This window comes from Rhamphochromis sp. 'chilingali' (assembly GCF_963969265.1).
Source record: "Rhamphochromis sp. 'chilingali' genome assembly, chromosome: 8".
Lineage (NCBI taxonomy): Eukaryota > Metazoa > Chordata > Actinopteri > Cichliformes > Cichlidae > Rhamphochromis > Rhamphochromis sp. 'chilingali'.
Window position 1 is genome coordinate 23575837 of NC_137935.1, and position 13399 is coordinate 23589235.

At 41.3% G+C, this 13399-nt stretch overlaps 1 protein-coding gene across 3 annotated transcripts in view; it reads left to right on the top strand.

Moving 5' to 3' along the window:
* Nucleotides 1-8669: 8669 nt before the first annotated feature.
* Nucleotides 8670-13399, top strand: part of b3gat1a (beta-1,3-glucuronyltransferase 1 (glucuronosyltransferase P) a) — a 93261-nt gene continuing 88531 nt past the window's right edge. For 2 of the 3 annotated variants that reach the window (XM_080888887.1, XM_080888889.1), the window contains exon 1: nucleotides 8670-9210. The gene's annotated coding sequence lies outside the window, so the exon portion shown is untranslated. The remainder of the gene's footprint in view (nucleotides 9211-13399) is intronic. The other variant, XM_080888888.1, reaches the window with a different exon arrangement.

Here is a 13399-nt window from a genome sequence, read left to right on the forward strand (position 1 = left end):
GGATTAAAGCGTCGAGATTTGGATGGGAAATCTCAGTTTTCTAATCAGACCACGCATGCAGTTCCCCATCTGTCTGCAGTACGCTTCCGTTAGACGCGTTTATTAAGCATCTCCAGTGAGTCGAGCTTTGATCTCGAAATGCATGCGCTTGGCAAAGTTATTGTTGTCTAATTTTTATTAGTGTGTCCGTGTTTGGTTGATGGAAGAGAAAAGCCTTTGTTTGCTGGAAGCCAATGCTTTATTGATTATCTCACCGGTTTTAAGGTAGCTGAGAATTTCCCCTTTCCTGCATTTTCACTCTGTGCTTTCTTTGGGCCCCTGAGTGCACTTCAGTAACCTCATCCATAAATTTGAAACAAACTTGCCATGCAAGCAAATCATGGGCTGGGAGGCAAAACTGCAAACGCCATTCAAATACAGAGGGGCGGGGGATGTCATTTTTTATGCTGCTGTTGCTCTCAGCAGTAATGAAAAATAAACATTCAAATACTGTATGTACTCTACATACAGTAGTGCTTGCTCATCTTTTTGGATATTTTAAAATATTCAGTCACTGGAACAACTAAACCCAGATATCTTCATTTATTAACATCTGCAGAAAAATTAAAAAAAAGTAATACCCATGTATCCAAGTACAGATTGTATACTGAAGTGTAAAAATGCACAAAGTCACAATTGGAAAATTGCACATTTTAAAGAAAATATGAGTCAAAATTAGGATATAATTAGCTTCCCAGTACAGTCAGCCATCAGATGCACTGCCGCGGGGACACAGCTGTCGATGTGCTGTGTTGTTAATTATTTATTTGAGTGCATAGAGAGGATTCTCTCTTTGGGATCATTTCTCCATACCTGCAAATTCCCAGAGCTCTCAAAACCTATGCATGAAAAAAAAAAATGAACCCTTTTCTGGTGGCAAAGGGCTGCCTTGGATTCCATCTATTAGGGAGGGAGGCTGTAATGCAGTGAAAAATTGACACTAAAGAGATATTGCTTTCCCAAGTCAGAATGACCTGTGTTAGTTTTTTTTTCACACTTTGATAGCAGGCCCAGGGTCACTGAATATATCAACAGATATATGCAGCAGGTACGTCGCCGAGTTCAGTTTTTGCCAGGCGTAGATGATCATATTTTTGCTGGACCCTAACATTTGCCAATGCATACTGATGAAACTGCTCCTTATTGCGTCCTTTATCACCACCCGAAATTGCACCTTTCAGCACCTGAACTCTAAAACACAAAGCGGTATTTTCGTAGAGAAATGAACGCCAACGGCGGCGTCCAAATAGAGGCGGGCAAGCACAGTTGCAAGTAAACACCTATTTGTGCAGTGATGCATAATTCCAGGAAGTGCAGTGTGTGGAGCTGTCACAAGATGAATGTGTTTCCCTCCTTATTCATGAAGTGGTGTAAAAAAACACGGAGTGCACGGGGTTCATGTGTAATGGGAGTTAAAGCAGAAAACAAATGTATTGGAGGAAAAAAAATGCCTGAAAAAAATTCACGTCATTTAAACAAAATCTCCAGTTTCTTTTTGAATCAGTGTTGACTCACTACTGCGAATACTTGGTACAGCACCAGCAAGAAGAACATGGTCGATCGTTGTTCTAAATCCTGTTCTACCTTGATTTTAAAAGCAGTGAAATCAGTCGTGGTGACCCAACGGGAAATATTGTTTGTCGGTTCGAACACAAATCCTTATTACTGACTTTGACTTAGAGCCTGCTTTGAGAAGGGCATGAGGTTACAGACACATGGTGAATGAGTCACATTGTCTGCTTTTATCATGGATAATATTAGACCTGTGTGAGAAAAAATCCTGCTAGGGAAAAAAAGAAGGCTTAAATAAGTTGTTAGTGAGTTTCTGTCACAGTTTTAATGGTTTATTGTGATTCTAGACATAAAACAAAATAATTTGCAAATCTCACTCTTGGATGTCCAAGGCTGGAAACGAGAACTTAACAGTATGGTATGTACCAGCTCTTTTGAATAAAATCCAATTTGTTTTTCTAGGTCGCATACCTTTGGCAACAAAGAGTTGTCTGCATTGAATTGCTTGTGAGCTGTTAATCTAAGTTGAATCTAACATCTTAAAACTTATTGCAGATTTTAAATTGGCACTTTTTCAGAACCTTCTTTGAGATTGTAAAGTCAATCTGACAAGAAAAAAGAAACTGACATTACAACGTTGGATCAGTCTAATCACTATTTGCTTTTTGTTATATCTGCAGCTACTTTGGCGTTACAATCAAAAGTACTTTAAATGAAAATGCGCTATCAAGTATTATAGCTGGAAATCACCCCTCAATACAGCTATACTTGTGATACAATGTTATTGAGATTTGTAACATTTTTTGATTAATAACATATATTGCAATGATTCACTTATTTTTCTGCAGCTGCAAATCACATCTTAAAATTTAAACTTTAAGACTGACATAACTTTAAAGATCACGTTTGTTTTTTCACACCAACACTGCCACTAAAATTTGCCATAAGACAAAGTCAGCCTGCTTTCAGTCTGTGACTGACTATAGCAAAGTTGGCAAATAGATGTATGTTTCTGATAATACAGCAATTAACTGTGATAAACTGTCAAAATCACACATCTGTTGCTGTTACCAAAGTTTACATTTAACAAAAATTCACATTTATCAATTACATTTTCATCCACCAACCTTCCTGTTCTACAGTAATATAACCAGAATACATTCAGCGGGCAAACAGTTGAGTCGAGTCCTCTCAACAAAGACTCATTCAGTCTAAATGCGACATGCTGGAAATATGTCTGCATTTTTAAATTAGGCAGCAATTATTTACAAACCTTCAGCAATTTTTTTTCACAGTGACTGCAGTCAGTCCAAGTCACACTGCAACTGTTTGCAGAAAGGTCGCCTCTGCAATCATCTTGTGATCAGAATTTATGGTTCACAGAAATTGTGAAAAAATTCAGTAAAATCGCCACAGCCACAGTTTTTTGTAGATTTAAGGAGGTTGTCCTTTTTTCACTTGTGTGACTGAACCGTTAGCTTGCTATGAAATAGCAGGTAGCTTTATCAAGCTAAGTGTGTCCAATAAGTGAGGGTTTTAAACACGTTGGAGCTGATTTGATATAAGTATTTGAATTTATTTAATAAAATATCCGTAACTGGTGTCCCTGTATTGATACTATGTTGCATGGATTTGTCTTCCCCTACCCTAGTAAGCATCTGGGTTTTTGAAGAGACACCAGCTGTTATTTTTTTTATTTTCTTTCTGTGAAACTCTTTTTAACATTAGTGTTAACTTTGAAAATATTTTTTTGTTGTTGTCTCATTTGTATGTAAAGTGAAATGATATTTTTCCTTTAAAAATGATCTCAGTGAGTCATGTAAGCTTTTGATTCCCATGCAAATTTGACACTTTATCTCAAAAGTGACTGCAGTGAAGTAAAAAAAAAAAAAATAGCTTCACAAACGTGGGATAAAATAAGCAGAATTTGTCATCAGCCATCAAGTGCTGATATTTTTAGCTTTTCTGTTTCCCCACTGAATCAAATAATAGCTAATATCTGTTTTCAGCAATATCAGACCCAGCACTGCAAATTTGTTCAAGAGAAGGATTTGCATTGTTCACAAACTTATTGTATTCCACAAAGTGAAAATAATTTTTGTTCTGATAAATTAAACATATGCATATTAAACCAAAATCAACCTATTCTCAACTGTATATTTTCTGTTACTGTAATTAATACCACCAAAAAAGTAGAACGCACAGGTCAGTCAAAGTCTGTCTGCATTTGTAGAGCTTACAAAACACAATCACTCATGGTGAACAGCTTGTTGGATGAAATAATGCTAATTGTAAAGGCGAGAAGAAGGTTGTTTATTGCGGCTAAACTGTGATATCCAGACTGGTGTAAGTACAGTGAGGGGTTAAGTGGTTCAGTGTGGGAGAAAGAAGACATGCAGCATTTTTATCCAGTCCACTGACTGTCAGAAGCTCAGCAGTGGTGGCAGTCTGTGATTTGTAGCTGTCTAAGGATTTGCCCTTGAATCAAAGGCGTCAGACATCTGTTTGTTGATGGCTCTGAGTCGTGTGTATGCCGAAGACCCCGTCCAACTGATGGCCTTATTCAGTGTAAATACGGTGCCTTCTTAGCCTACCTGCTGTTGCCAGCGACAGCTGTGCATCAGGCAGACTTGGCGTCCCGCCACTCTCCCCCTGAGCTTTTGAAAGCACTGTAAATGACATTTTTCCCATGAATGCAAGAATTAAAGAGTGATTCTGAAGTAGTTTTCTACATCTGTCTCCCTGTCTGTGTTTGTGGATAAACTCATATTTATGTGAGAACATGAACTGCTATTTAAAACCTAACTGTTGTTTTAATATTTAAGTGACATATTACATTTTGGGAGTTTGTGATTCACCCACAAATGACCATGTATGCAGCGTGAGCTAATGCTGGCAGAGACAACCAAAAAGTGCACACCTGTCTGACATCATTTCATACATAATGATGAGGTAAACAGGATGACCACAAATAGCCATGGGTGAAGTGTGTTGCCCAAGGACACAACGACCGAGACAGTCCAAGCCGGGGATCGAACCGGCAACCTTCCGATTACAAGGCGACCTCCCAATTCTTGAGCCATGATCGCCCACACATGGATGCCGCCCGTCTGTATATTGGAGATCCAATGAAGTCATTCCCAGGACCAAATGTAACTTTTAATTTTCCGCTTTTATTTGCAGCGACTGATAAAGCCGTCGGGGGAGCAATATACTTTTTTTATCGACTACAAAAATAATTCAGTCACGAGGTTTACTTTCATTTCCACAGCTGCTCTCTAATTTTGGTTCCAGGAAGGCCACTCATTTGTTATCGGAAAATGGGGCCAGCACACCTTCGCGATATATCAGTCTTCGGGACTACCGGTGGGGGTCACCTAGCAACCCCCTCCCCCTTCAAGTAACGATACAGCTCAAGGCCGTAGACACAGGGAAGCTATAAATGAGGCTGTTATGAGGCCGGCCACCTGCCCGTGGATCAGCTTAATGTTTTTTATAATCATCAGATACGTGCAGGTGCCATTCATCCACACCAGAGACAGTTTACTATAGAGATATCTGAGACACCTGTGACTCAGACATTTTACAAAACAATGACAGGCTGCCACAATCTGTCTGTACTCCCTGTTTTATTGGTCATAAACATGCATATCTGTACCCTCTCTTGTATGCAGCTCGGAAAAAATAGCATAATTGTGTCTGACACAGCCCTGACACTACCCTTTTCCATTCTCACTCTGTCGTCTCTCTTCCCTGTACGCGTGTGCCTCTAGGCCATCCTGCAAGCCATAAAAAAAACCCACAATTGCATGAAAGTGTTGTTCACCGTGGACTGAATTCCAAAAGCAGTCGACAACTAAATGTTTCCTAAAAAGAAACTCTTAGAGAGATGGCACTGCAATTGTTTGGACACTGCAGGGAGCAGTTACCTTTCTTGTACTGAAAAATGAGGCACTTCAGAGACATTTAATCCATATATTGGGAGGTTTTGCAGGATTTACTTTGCTTTGCACTTGTACGCAAGCAGCAGCAAAACAGCATAAATAGAAGATTGTTTCTAGCATTCGCTGCCACATTTTGCACAATATATGTGGGCTGTTGTTGTAGTGTTAACATGTATCATCTCTGACAAGTGGCTGTTTTTGTCCATGCAAATAGAAAAGCCTTTTCAAAGGATGCTGAGTAAAACACTATTTAGAATAATGTAGCAGCGGAGCAAAAAGGAGTACCTCCCTTAAAAAAATATATTGCTCAATCTTTATACTTTTTTGTGTAGATGGAATAGGAGGTGATAGTAGGTCTGTTTTGGCTGGGCTACAGCACCTTTTAAAAAGATGTGTACTTTATTTCAGTGAGAAAGGCTAATGAATACTTTCATAACAAATGTGGTGTTCTGTAGTTTGCAATAAAAGAAGACTTACACTTACCATCCACCAAAGAAGGGCATTTGTGCAATAACTCCCAGACTGGTTTCACTTTGCCAAGCAAAGTAGAACGACATTGTCTGCATTCAAACATGCACTTCAAAGTCTGTCAGAACATTAGATATCAATGGACCCCCAATGAGGCCAATGGGGCCTGCCCACCGGGCCTGGCTCCAGCACTGGCAACATATCGGGGCCTCTTCCATCTGTTGCCCTCGTGCCTGTGTGTGTTTGCGTGTGCGTGAGTGAGTGTGTGTGTGTGCGCGCACGCTAGCCTACTCAACTCCCATCTCTATCATCTGCTGAACTCCGGTCCCTCTCTGTCCTCTTATTAGACTTGAAAAGACACACCAGATGGCTTGCGGGGAAAAAAAAATCATAAATCGCCAACAAGGAAAGAGGCGCCACCCACAGCCATGGCAGGGCTCTCAAAGATTTAAGGCATACATGACATACTTTGAACACACAAATGTAGACACACGAGCCCACGCCAGTTCATGTTTGACATGCGGAAATGGCACGTGTTGGAGAAAAAAAAGACAGAGCGCAGCAAATAAATTACAAGATCAAACCTTATTATCGATTTCTGATGTGTTCAGTCAACACACGCTGCCTTGACTTTGTGACTACGAGTTATGCCAGTGCGGGCACTGCCTGCACAGTCATATTCTGCTTGCAAACCGAGTGGTCGGGTTTATATATAGACCTGCAGAAAAGCAGGTTTCAGAGGGTCCATGTATCAAACGCACTCAGGCTCACATTCACAATGATGCCTTCAGACATTCCAGTGCACCAGTGCAAAGTAAAACCGAAACTTAGTTCCCAAACCCTCTTGTTGTGCAACACTAAGGAAGGACAAAAAAGACTATGTAAATATTAAAAGTGTTCATAAAACTATAAGAAGCTTATTATTGTTGCTGTTGGAGAAAACAAAGCTGGTTGCTTTTATTTACTTTTCTGTCTTGTGGTAACTTACTGCTGACTGCAGTCTTACCAGGAAGGCATGAAAGTAGTAGAAACTCTTTAATGTAACTCACAGGATGAAGGGAAACTCAGACCACACTGCTGAACTATTTCTGTAAGTTGACCTTCAGCTGATATAAGATCAGAAGCTGTTTGGAGGTCAGCTGTGGTCTTTTGTTCTGGCATATCATAAAAAGTCCAGATAAACAGTTTCACTGAAGGACAACACACCATAGGATAAGTGCCTTTGTATCCACTTTGAAAAGAGTATAAACATTCAAGTCTTCAGAGAATCCCGTGAAGAAGAAGAAGTGTCAGAGGTTTCATAATAACAATAATAGCAGCTCACTTCTACTTTGGTCTGAACTCATCTTACAGGCAATACCCCTGATTCACATGTGATTCTAACCACTCTGTGGACTCTGTGCAACCTCCTTTAAATTTTTCTTTGCAGTACTGGAGCGCTCATCCTTGCCAATAAATTGCTCTGCCCAACGCCTGTGTAACACTCTCGTGTTTTGTTTTATTTTTGCTTTGGGCAGCTCAAGTCATGAGAGTTGGAGCCGACCGACAGGCTAAAGCTCAAAATACTGCATGGCACTTTGCAGCAAAATGTGGCATAGAGTCGCAAGATCTTCTGCGGGGTTTTTTCTTCGGGTTATTCAGGCTTACAGATGAGCACAACATCGTGTTAGTGGCTGCTTGCATAGCAGTAATTCAGCGATTTGAATTCCATCTTGGCTGCTGCCTTGAGAGATGCAAAGCACTCTGTGAGTTTTAATATAGTGAAAGGACTTAAAAGCACATGCATAGAGATGTCTTTGTACGCATGTGTTATAATCAGAGAAAACTATGTCTTTCTTTCTCTCTCTGCTAATTTTTCCAGGTATGACATCCACCACTTGAACAAGGCCACCTCGCCTGTTCCAGCATCCCTTAGGTGGTGAACTGGCTCAAGTGGCGTTTCTGATCCTCGCACCAGATGCTGTCTCACCTCCATCACAGGCAGGCTCTTTATTCAGTGACGCCTGAAATTAGATGGTGCACATTTAAGGCGAATGGAAATTTTGGTGGTGAAATTGGCACTGGGGTGTTTGTTGCCAGTCACCGAGGCTATGGCAGCGTGAAGAGAAGCACACTGTGGATTTTCTAATAATTCAGAACCAAATGGCTCTTTTGAGAGTACAAAATTTTCTTCATTCAACCCAGTTTCCAGCAATAAGTTTCTGCGTGTGTGCCGCCGTGCAGCCAGTCGTGCGTGAGGCAATCCTTTGTCTGTGAGTGAATTCACCATCGCCAAAACCAACATATGCTCTTGCATACAGCGATGCTCCTCGTGACCAAGCTGTTGTCTTGTCAGAGATAAGGGATCTGTAAAGAAGAGTGGCACTGAGGAGTGGAGGTTGTGCGGTCTGCCTCTTACTCAGGGTAAGTAAAGTGGCAAACAAGACTTATCAGTGTACTTTTTCCCACTCTTTTTATTTTGCTCAGCATCTTTTTCCCTCCTGTTTCACTATTGCCCTTTCCCTCCTGCTTCTGAGCAGCTCCTCATTTCCTTCTTTCCTCACCCCCCTCTCGTGCTCCTTTCATTGCTGCAGCCCACCCTGCTCCGAGCTTTAATGGTACATGCCATTAGAAAGCCCGTCTCTGGAAGGGAGGAGGGGGGAGGGTGGTCTCAGCCTCAGCTAAGAGGCTACTTTAGTCTCCCAACATAAGCACATTCACAGATGTCCCTGAACGGGCAGAGTCTCCTCACCCATCACGACAGAGCAGCCCGCTCCTGTGTGAAGCGACGAGCCGTGGACAGAGAGGAACGCAGAGGGATAAAAAGCGAGGTAGTGAGAACGAGGGCGGGAGGGAGAGCAGGAGAAAGAAGAGGTGAAGAGCCACAGAGCAAAAAGAAATACATCGCTGTCACTCTGACGTCTCCCCCCCGTGCTCCCTGTTTTGGTGTGAATGCAAGAAGAGGAGAAGGGGGGAAAGGGGGAGGAAAATAAATCCCGGGAGCTTGAGTCGACTCTTTGCTTTATATTCCCATCTTTTTTTTCCTTTCTTTCTTTTTTTTTTCTATCTCCATCATCCAAGGCATGACGGCGAGTTTCAGCTGGCACTGCAGAATATAAGAAAGGGATGCTTTTTGAATGCCGCTTCTCTTCTGACAAGGGACAAGGAAGAGCGAAAGAGGGACAATAAACAGGATTTCTAGATTGATTGGGAGTCCTTATGCCGTATGCACTGGAATAGCAGGGTTGCTCTGAAGTCTTTCAATGAGGTAAAAAAATAAAAATAAAAATAAGATTATCTTTCTGTTTTCTGTGCGCCCGATTGGCTGTCATGGTCAGATATACATCTGAGAGGCACTTGAAAGCATGCACGTAGAAGCTTGACAGAGATAAACCCATTTCCATGCCGATCAGGTCTGGAACAGCAGTAGGGAGATTGCCATCTTTGTCCCTGGGTCGCCGTGAACAGCGGCACGCTGGAAGTGAGAGGGAGAATCTATTCGTGTTGCATGCCGCAGAGAGGCAGTGTGAGCAGGCTTTCTCTCTCAGGAGAAGAGTCTCGGTCGCCCTGATGAAAGGAATTGCTGATAATCCTCATGATGAGCATTTGAGTGCTGAAAGAGCAGAAGGGCAAGGAGAGATTTTCTCTCAACCAGAAGTGCCGCCACACACGGTCTGACTGGAATTTAGAGTCAGCTGGCAAATGGAAACATAAATTTACTGTGTATATATATATATATATATATAGATAGATAGATAGATATAGATAGATATAGATAGATATAGATATTAAAAGGTCTAGTGAACAATATACATCCCCCATGAAGAGTATAAAAGAAGAGTTGGTAATGGAACAAGATGCTGTTTTCAAAAAAGCAAAGTCCAAGCACTTTCACTTGTTACCCTGGGGAGCTATACACTCCCTTCTAGACAGAAAATAACAACTTGTCCACACCACTGAACAAAAAAAGAGCATTGGCTTGAGAAAAGGGAAGCTTGAGTTAACTGGGCTGTATGTTCTTTTTTGTGACACCCAGCCAGGAAACTCCCAGCTCTTTGAGAAAAGATGTAACACTTGCTCTCTCGGCCAGCACAGGTGCTCGACAAACATGTGCATGCAGAGAATAACTGTACTGTATGTATGCTGTCATTATATATTGTGGGTTTGGGTGATGATTGTGATTATTAGATGTTTGTGTGTGTACATAATTTGAAAGGTGCAGAAAATAGTGCTCCATCATGGGGAAGAGGGAAAGAGAGTGCAAATTTGGAGTGTGTATTGGTAATATCAATATTGCAGGGTTCAGTGCTTACTTACATGTGTTTGCTGCAGGTTAGCTGGGAGTTCTTAGCCTACTAACAGAAGTGGAAAATCTTGCGCCATGTGGTTACAGGTCTGGAGGTCTGGGCTGTAGTCCTGAGTCCTTAGTCATGTGTCAAGACACATCAAGTTGTCTGTCCCTGGAAGTTCTGACTGGTACATTCACGGCATCCTCACACCCATCATGAATTCATTCATATTGGGCAAATATGCTTTCTCTCAGGCTCATATTAAAAACAAAAAACAAAAAAGTGACAGATTCGAAGAAATAAACAGTCCAAAATAAGTTGTTACACTTTGCTCCCTGTCTGATTTGGTGGAGTAATTTTTATAGTCTTTTTTTCAGCTAAGTGGTGTATTTATGTGCATTTGCAACATTAAATGAGAAATGAACCCAAAGCTGTGGTCGCTCAAAGGACAGTGTTTCTATTAGCCATGCTTAGACATACAGTTACAACACGGAAATATAGGCAAGTGTATAGCTCTGTTTCTCCACTTAATCTGTGTCACTGTCTGCATACATGACTGCAGCAACACCTGGTGCCTCTCTTTCCATTTTGTACAGTACGGTGGGCTAATGCTCACATGCAGTGAACCTGTGCATATTTGCTCCCAGCTGTTTCTCACACGGGTGTCGGGATGCTCGTGTAGCGCACATCTCCCTGACTGTGTATATATGAAGTCTCAGCTCAGTCTGGCAATGTCAGCAAATAGCATCCGTATCTCATTTATGGAAGCGGACGGCTTGTCATTTCGGTCTGTGTTCAAGGTTGCCCCCTCTTTGGCCACACAATACACAAAGCGCTCAGAGGCCAGAAATAAACACAAACACCGCCACCTTCCACCTGCCACCATAGCTCATGGTTTACAGGACAGAGCAGAACAGAGTCAGATAGGTTGTACAAATCTACTCCTCTGGATTTATTTCCTATTTTTTTATAAAAACCTTTTACCACAATTACATATAAATCAAAATTATTTTTGTTCTGCGACGCTATAAAGCCAAAATTTCAATATTTTCCCTGACTATCCAGTTTCCTTTATAGCAGTAATAGAATGGCCTGAAAGCCTCTTTTTCTCACCGTCTTCCAGAAGGTTGTAAAACCTTCTATGTAGAGTGCTAATTGGTAATGTAAACACTCAAATTTCTTTATTAGTAAACCTTTTCACTGGATAATAAACCTTGAAATGTTCAGAAATAAATGTCAGGAGCTCAGAAACAAAGGTTTTGAAATCCATATCACCAAACTTAGCCGTCTCCACACAATGGCCCTCATTTACTAACAGTGCGTATGCACAAATCTGTGCGTAAATGGTGCGTACAAACATTTCCATGCAGACATTAGCAAATGATTACAGCAGCATATTATCACATTTTTAACAGCACTGCTTTAATGTAAAGCGGCAGCAGATTTTTTTTTAAACAGTGAGGACTTCAGAATAAAAGTCACTATAATTAACATATAATACACTATAGCGCCACTATCCACAATCTTAAAGAGGTGCAGGTGTTGAATGTCCATGTGGAATACACATGTTCATCAGCAGCAGCTCAGCAGCATTTCACACCTCATTGCGCGGCGTAATAATATGTATGAAACCTGACAAGACGGAGGGATTAGACTTTGAACAAATGTTTTGAGAGCTATTGAGACGAAACCGCGGAGGTTCAGAAACAGAGAGCACCACGTGGGTGGATGCCAAGCAAGTCTACCTACACTGAGAGCTTGCAGATAAAGGTTTTGGAGCTGGACAACTTTCATTTATGTTTGATGTCTGTTGGGAGTGTGTTGTAGGTTTCTCTTTGAAGGTAACCAAGCTCCTCTGAAGATTCAGTCATGGAGCTGCCCAGCCTTGGGCAACAGAGGGGTAAAGCAGTACGTGACAGTACATTGTCTTTATCACAAAGGACAGTGTATATGGCTTAACAAAGTCTAAAGCAGCCAGTATGTGTCTGTACAGAGTAGTATACTGTTCCCCATAAATCTCAATGATCATGAAAATAAAATAGATGAAAAAAATCAGACTGTTTGCCAGAAGGCTTTGTCACCTCTGCTTGCAAATATCACACACTGTCGTGAGCAAATACAACACCAAAATGTGTGCCTGTATTTCACATTTACATTGAAAAATGAAACTGCCTCAAAGTACTAGTATTACACCAGAAAGCGATGTTTATTACTTATGAATGGTGAAGAAGAAACTGACTTTCTGCCTATTTTTTATGAAAAACACCTGTTAATTCCTTTCATTCATTTTGTGCCCCCCTGCATCAACACCAATTATCCACTTTATTAAAACATTATTTTGCACCAGGAACAGAGAGTGTGTTGATTTTTTTTTTTTTTTAAACCCATCTTTATCTTCCACCCCTGTCTCTAAGTGTTCATGGTGCGAAAGCTGGGTAAGGATGAATGGAAGACAGATGAGATTTAGACTTGATTCAAGGTTCTTTGTTATATAAATATTTGTTTCTTAGCACTGTATGTAAAAGCTCAGTCTGGGCAACAGTGTCAAAAGCTGAACTTTTAATTGTATGAAAACAAATGATGGCACGGTCTGAATATGGCCCAAGGCAGTAGGTGGGGAGGGCGGGCTAAAAAATATGCCCTTTGTAATGAACAAGCATAGAAGCGAAGTAAAAGCAAAATGACAACTAAAAACAATCTGCTGGGCCTTGCAGCAGTGTTGTTGTACCTCAGCGGATTACACTCCACGGGGCACTTAAAATCTGTCTGGCTGCCCATTAAGACAGCCACTATCCTGGCTCATTAATGTCCTGCAGAGGAATTAGAATAAACGGTGCTCTACAGACTCACGTTGGCAGAGGCTCTCTGCCTTCTCTCCAGCAGCTTTTCTCCCTCCAGGGACAGCAGTTGTTTGCCCGCGGTACACCAGAGTAGCTTGGAGTGACCAGCAACACCAAATAATTAGATGCTCCACTCCTCCAAATGGCTGTAGCTGTTGAATTCATCCTGACTTGTTACAGCTATTTCAGGGACGATGCCAAATATAATCACTGTGTAGGATACCAACACTCACTTCAATGGGAAAATTGGGTTTGAAAAGCAAAGATTATAAGAAGAGGTTGGGATCTTGAAAGTAGCGAGCGATGACGCTCATAATCAAGTGCATTA